Source organism: Carlito syrichta, unplaced genomic scaffold, assembly GCF_000164805.1.
Source record: "Carlito syrichta isolate Samal-C Ts95f unplaced genomic scaffold, Tarsius_syrichta-2.0.1 Scaffold201365, whole genome shotgun sequence".
Classification (NCBI taxonomy): domain Eukaryota; kingdom Metazoa; phylum Chordata; class Mammalia; order Primates; family Tarsiidae; genus Carlito; species Carlito syrichta.
Window position 1 is genome coordinate 1 of NW_007145461.1, and position 7,561 is coordinate 7,561.

Below are 7,561 nucleotides of genomic sequence, written 5' to 3' on the forward strand. Positions count from 1 at the left end.
ATGCTGTTTAGTGCTCATGTCTTTGTGGGTTTAAGGCTCCACTTTTGTGAGCAAAGTGTAAAATGGCTCCAAGGAACAGGATCAAGAATGAGGGGCTCAGGATCAAGAATGAGGGGCTCAGACATTTACAACAACAGGCATTTTCTCTTCCTTTTCTTCATGGGAGGTGGGCAGAGAACTGCTCTGATAGTTTTACCAAACACTTTCTAGCCTGGCTCGGTGGCTCAGCTTGTAATCCTGCACCTTTGTGAGGCTGAGGTGAGTGGATTGCCTGAGCCTGTGGGTTCAAGACCCAGCTGGGCAGTGAAACCTCATCTCTACAATAAATAAAAAAATTAGCCAGGTGTGGTAGTGCATGCCTTTAATTCCAGATACTCAGAAGGCTGAGGCAGAACGATTGCCAGAGCCCAGTGGGTCGAGGCTGTGGTGGCCAGGAGCAGCCACTGCACTCCAGTCTGGGAAAGAGAGTGAGACTCCAACTAAAAAAAACCCCAAAAAACACTTTCTTGAGGTCTCTCTGTGTGAGAGCAGAGCACTCCAGGTATTTTACAGCCCTTAGCCATGGCTAAACCCTGTGAATAGGTGATAAGGGCTAGCTTCTTCTTCGGTTTCTCAATTGTGTCTTTATCATGCCTAAGATGAAGATTAGTTTCTAAAAGGATGATGGGAGTGTTGGGACAATTGTGCTGCACTTCAGGATACCACTTTGCATGAACATTTTCAAATGATGCAAGACTCACAAGGGTAAAACAAATCAAGAACACATCTGTAGCCAGGCTCGGTGGCTCAGCCTGTAATCCCGTGCCTTTGGGAGGCTGAGGTGAGTGAATTGCCTGAGACTGCGGGTTCGAGACCCGCCTGGACAGCGAGACCTCATCTCTACAATAAATCAAAAAAAATCAGCCGGGTGTGGTAGCACATGCCTGTAATTCCGGCTACTTGGAAAGCTGAGGAGGAAGGATCGCCGGAGCCCAGCAGGTCGAGGCTGCGGTGGCCGGGCAACAGAGTGAGACTCCAACTCAAAAAAAAAGTATACATCTGTTTGTGGATAAGATAAAGGGTATAATCTGTTATAATCTTCTTGTCCAGTTGTATTCCATAAGCCCAAATTCACTGGTTTTCCATCTACCATGAAATTGGCAGAATAATTGTCCAAGACAGTAGTGATATATTCTCCAGGAAATGCATTGGTTGTGTAACTGATCAGTAGACAAGTTTTACCTACGGTTCCGTCTCCAACCACCACACACTTGGTAGCCTCCCTCTGGGCTGCTCGCTGGGCTGTGGTGGTGTCTAGGGGCTGGGAAAGGAACTGGTGGGCTTGGGGCATGGTGAGTGGGTGTGCGGCTGCAGGTGGCCAGACACAGGATGCCAAGGACACTGTCCACACCGCCTCACCCTCCAGACTGCAAGCCGAAACCCAGCAGTAACCACCACCCAAAGCTGAGGAAAACTCAAAACTGTTTTTCAAAGCAGGGATCTTAAAAATCATTTTCTCCAAATACTTTTATTCTGATGGAGGGCCCTTCAATTTACATTGGGCCATGCTTTAAACTAATGGGAAGAGTATACTTTATCTTAGTCAAGGAACTAAACAGTATTGGTATTATTATTTAGGTCAATGCTTTCTCTTTTTATGCAATCTGCTTATTCAGATGCCCTGCAATCACCCTAAGTCATTTAGTCAACTTAAAATTTATATAATTACAGGTACTGTGTATCTATATCCACCAATAGAAAAAATAAGAAAAAAGTTCAGAGTACGTTTTTTTTTCATTTCAGGAATTTTTTTCTTTCTTTAAAAGAAACCTAATTATGGAAAATTTCAAATATACATGAAGTTGAGGAAATACTGTGATTAGTCTCCAAGTACTAATCATCCATTTTCAACAATGATCAACTCATGGCTACTCTCTTCCAATATACCCCATCCCATCTCCCCATGCCATGCCAATGAATAACTTTGAAGAATATCTGTGATATCACATTACTTTATCTATAAATAATTCAGCATAGATCTGTGAAAAGAGTAGGACTCCTCAAAAAAAGATAACCACAATATTATTATCACACCTAAAAAATGAATAACCATGCCCTAATATCATCAAATATCTGGTGAGTTTTCAAGTTTTCCCTGATTATTTTATAATGTTGATTTCTCCAGCATATGTGTTTGAATCTAAACCCAGGTGAATTATATGTGTTAAGCAAACACTTAGAAAACATCTAAGACTCAAGTCAAAGGTAACCTGAACACTGTCACTAATGTATTAAACCACTCCACTATCCCATTGATAGACTAAGAAGAATAAGAAAGAGGATGAATCAAAAGTCACTATTAGTCATCACATCAATGGGATAGCTAGAACAACTGAGAAATAGGAAACAATGTCCTGTGGAGCCCAGGATTGTGAGTCTTGGCTTAATAATTTTCTGGCTATGTGGCTTGTGTAAGTCACTAAGCCTTGGGAAATCTCTGAAAAACTTGCAGAATAGCGCTGGGTATGTCATGGAATCACAGTCATGAGAATCTTGTGATACAATAAGCTTGTCCTGCTGGGCCAACTCTACATTCTTATACAAGCATCAACAGATTAGTGAAAAGAGAATTGCTTTGACACTGAGTGTATACACCATTGTTCATGGAGTAAGCAGTGAAGATGGAAGCAAATGTGGAAATGGAAGAGCAAGGGATAAGGACCCATTTCCAAATGAAATGCTGAAAATGGGCGGCCAGTGTCCACAGAGTTGTCAACATTCAGGAATAAGTTATCATGGAGGAAATTAAACCAGTTAGCTGCTGGAAAGCCAATACACACAGAAAGTCATCCTCTAGCATGCTTTGGACAGTCACAGGAGACAGTCCTGCTGACAGTCCCAGCCCTGGGAAGACAGAAGGCAAGTCTCAATATAGCATTTAGAAACAGAACAGTGTCTATGGGGTGAAAGGCAAATTGGAGAAAATAATCTCTTCAAAATAGAGAAAATTAATATTGAGAAGGCAGATTTTAAGGAAACACAGGGGAAAATATAAGTCCAAAACAACCTGTCATCCCTTTAAATAAAATAAAAGCAAATTAAGAAGTGTCTTTAAACAAAAAAAGCTTAAAATGTAGCATATTTTAAAACTGTAAAGTTTGTTAGTTGGTTAAAAGATAATCTGAATGCCACCATATGTTTATGTCTAAATAATTCTAGAATGTCAAGAAAGTGAAAGTATGGTAAGAATAACATCAGCAAAATCCTAGGCAAGAAATCAAATGTAACTTGAGATGTATATAGAAAAGCAACCTGTATATCAGGGAAGCCTAATTAAAGAAAGACTAAAAAAAAAAACAAAAAAAAAAAAACCTAGTCACCCTTCGATTACTTGAGAGGGAAACAGGAATGGAATGGTATTTTGAAAACTAGGGAGATGAACACTCTTTTAAAAAACTAGGTAGAAACAGAAAATAAACAGGAATGGAGAAAACCGGAGAGACTTTATGGTGTGTCTCTTCTTTCTACTTCCTCCCACACTTCAGGCCCCACCAGGACCTTGCCCTATGACCTGGCTTGTGTAAACTCTTCAACCCTAAGTTCAACATCCGTGAGATTCTCCGGTTATTCAACCCTTTCCTGTTTGCCTAAGAAGCTACCCCAGAGGAAAGCTGTTGTCAGGATCACTTTCTCCAAGCTGAATGGACAAGTGCTCAATAGATAATAGTTGGTAAATTACCTAGGCATAGCTAAATATGGAAGTCTTAAAAATCTTGGCCTATATTTTCCTTTAAAGATTACTTTAGTGACATGAGCAAAGAGTTATATATTTTCATTAAAAGTACTGATTTTTTTAAGGTCAATATTACAAAAGTGACACGAAAGGCTTGGCCTTTAGGCTTACGTCATTCACATTTGTGAGCTGAAAATTTTGGAAATGGATTTCTTAAAGTCTGAGTTATCAAAAGTAAGAAGTGGGAAGGTAGCATTATTTCCTTTGACATAAATGATATAAATATTTGAAAATATTTTCTGGGCTTCAGCTCATGTAAAAACAGTTTCTACTGATATATTGTCTTTCATGTTCATTATAATTTTCTATGATTTAATATTTTGCTTTACTCTTTAACATTTCTAAACATTTACTACTCAAACAGGTATAACCTGAGGCTTCAAAAACATAGAGTGGTGACATCAGTTGTGTATGATGGCTTCTTAGTACAAAGTAACATAGAGTGCTGACATCAGTTGTGTATGATGTACTTCTTAGTACAAAGTAAGCTCAATGAACTCATTATGGTTAAAAAACAAAACAAAACAAAACAAAAAACTTACAGAAATTGGCAAAGTATGGAGAGAGAAGATAAAACATTAAGTGGGTCTGTGTTCTACTCTTGTGTTTTAAATATATATTGATAAAGTTTAATAATTAATATGACTCTACACATTCTGAGTCTATTGGGTTAAAAAATGGTCTATAAGTTAACAAGTACCAGTTAGAGTTGTCACTTGATATATAATGATTAAGTTTTTTTCCCTTGTTTTATTTTTTATTATTATTTTTTAATCAATATTTTTTATTATGATGTTGTGGGGTACAGTTAAGAGTTAGGTAAACAATTACGTTTCACTCAGGCACCCTGTTGATAAGAGGTGTTTCCCCGTCCCCAGACAGATATTTGCTACTGTTAATCCCATCTTCCTCCCCACCCGCATAGTTTCCCAGTACCATCAGACATTTTCTTATACTATTGTAGTGGATGTTCAAGGTCCGTTATATGAGTGAGAATATGTGATACTCGGATTTTTGTTTCTGTGAGAGGTCACTCAGTATTATAGACTCTAGTTCCATCCAGGTTGCTGTGAAATTCATGACTTTGCTCTTTTTTATGGCTGCGTAGTATTCCATTGTGTATATGTACCACATTTTTTGAATCCAGTCCTCTTTTGATGGGCAGCATAGTTGCTTCCAGGTTCTTGCTATTATGAACAATGCTGCAATAAACATACGTGTGCAGGAATCTTTTTTATAGAGTGATCTGAGTTCTTCAGGATACATTCTCAGTAGGGGGATTGTGGGGTCATATGGGAGGTTGATATTTAGAAATTTTAGGAATCGCCACACTGTTTTCCACAGAGGTTGCACTTGTTTACACTCCCACCAACAGTGTAGAAGTGTTCCCTTTTCTCCACACCCTCTCCAGCAGCTGTTATTTTTTGAGTTGTTGATAACTGCCATTCTGGCTGGAGTTAGGTGGTATCTCAGTGTGGTTTTGATTTGCATCTCCCTTATGATTAGTGAGGTTGAACGTTTCTTCATGTGTCTGTTGGCTACTCGGATGTCTTCCTTTGTGAAGTGTCTGTTCATATCTTTTGCCCATTTTATAATGGGGTTCTTCCCTTTTTTCTTTTCAGTACATTTGAGTTCCCTGTAGATCAAAGATCTTAAGCCTTTGTCTGATCTGGTGTTGGAAAATAGTTTTTCCCAGTCTGTAGGCTGTCTCCCTGCTCTCTTTATGGTTTCTTTGGCTTTGCAGAAGCTTGTCAGTTTAATAAGGTCCCGTTTGTCTATCTTCTTTCTTATGAGCTATGGGTTTCGGGTTTTGTTCAGGAATTGGGGGCCAGTTCTGATTTCCATGAGGCTATGTCCTTCATTTTCTAAGGTTCTTATGGTTTGAGGTTTTACATTCAGGTCTCTGATCCATTTGGAGTTAACCTTTGTGCATGGGGATAAATAGGGTTCCTGTTTCAATCTTCTTCATGTGTTCAGTCAGTTTTCCCAGCACCATTTACTGAATAGGTTCTCCTCTCCCCAGTGGTAGGTGGTGGAGTCTTTGTTGAAGATGAGTTGGTTGAGAAATTGAGGTTTTGCTTCTGGAATCTCAATTCTATTCCATTGAATATGCCTATTCCTATACCAATACCAAGCTATTTCAATGATTGTAGCTTTATAGAAAAGTTTGAAGTCTGGTAATGTGATACCACCTGCTTTTTTTTTTTTTTGCTGAGGATTGTTCTGGCTATTCTTGGACGTTTGTGTTTTGATATGAATTCCTGTGTTATTTTTTCTAGGGCTGAGAAGAATGTTGCTGGTAATTTGATGGGTATTGCATTGAATTTGTAGATTGCCTTAGGTAAGATGGACATCTTCACAATGTTGATTCTTCCAATCCATGAGCATGGGATATTTGTTCACTTGTTTGTGTCATCTTTGATTTCTTTGAGCAGAGTTTTGTAGTTTTCATTGTAAAGATCTTTCACATCTCTGGTTAGGAAGATGCCAAGGTATTTCTTTTTTGTGTGTGCCTATTGTGAATGGAATTGCGTTTTAGTTTTTTTTTGAGTTGGAGTCTCACTGTTGTCCAGAGTGGAATGCAGTGGCTGCTCTCGGCCACCACAGCCTTGACCTGCTGAGCTCCAGTGATCCTTCCGCCTCAACCATCCAAGTAGCTGGGATTACAGGCATGCACTACCATGCCTGGCTAATTTTTGATTTATTGTAGAGATGAGGTCTTGCCTGCCCAGGCAGGTCTCAAACCCATGGGATCAGGCAATCCACTCACCTCAGTCTCCCAAAGGTGCAGGATTACAGGCTGAGCCACCGAGACCAGTGGAATTATGTTTTTTAATTGGGTTTCTGTTTGTTTATTTTTGGTGTAGAGAAGTGCGATTGTCTTTTGTACATTTATTTTATATCCTGAGACTTTGCCAAAGGCCTTTATCAGTGTAAGGAGGTTTTTGACAGATTCTCTTGGGTTTTCTAGGTGCACAATCATATCATCTGCAAAGAGAGATAATTTGACTTCCTCTTTTCCTATTTGGATACCCCTGATTGCCTTCTCTTCTCTGATTGCTCGAACCAGGACTTCCAATACTATGTTGAACACGAGGGGAGAGAGTGAGCATCTTTGTCTTGTTCCAGTTTTCAGGGGAAATGGTTCCAATTTTTGTCCATTTAGGAGTATGCTGGCTGTGGGTTTCTCATAGTTGGCTTTTACTATTTTGAGGTGTGTTCCCCGTATGCCTAGATGTTCAAGGGTTTTTATCAAGAAGGGGTGGAGGATTTTATCAAAAGCTTTTTCAGCATCTAATGATATGATCAAGTGGTTTTTGTTTGACATCTGTTGATGTATTTAATTACATTTATGGTTTTACGAATGTTGAACCAGCCTTGCATCCTAGGAATGAAGACTACTTGGTCATGATGGATGATTTTTAAGAATATTGTTGAATCTGGTTTCCTAGGATCTTGTTGAGAATTTTAGCATCTATGTTCATCAAAGATATTGGCCTGTAGTTCTCTTTCTTTGTTGAATCTTTACCTGGCTTGGGTATCAATGTGATGATGGCTTCGTAAAATGGTTTGGGGAGAGTTCCATCTTTTTCAATTGCCTGGAATACCTTAGGTAGGATTGATATCAGCTCTTCCTTAAATGACTTGGAGAATTCTGCTGGAAAGTCATGTGGACCAGGGCATTTTTTTGTAGGTAGTTTTCTTATCATGTAGTCATTTTCCTTGATTGTTAATTGTCTATTTAGGGTCTCAATTTCTTCTTGTCCAACCTAGGCAGGTTGTGTGATG

The 7,561-nt window shown here is 39.1% G+C and overlaps 1 pseudogene; it reads right to left on the reverse strand.

Annotated features, from left to right (window-relative positions):
• Window positions 1-536: 536 nt before the first annotated feature.
• LOC103253120 lies at window positions 537-1,330 on the reverse strand (annotated as a pseudogene).
• Window positions 1,331-7,561: the final 6,231 nt, after the last annotated feature.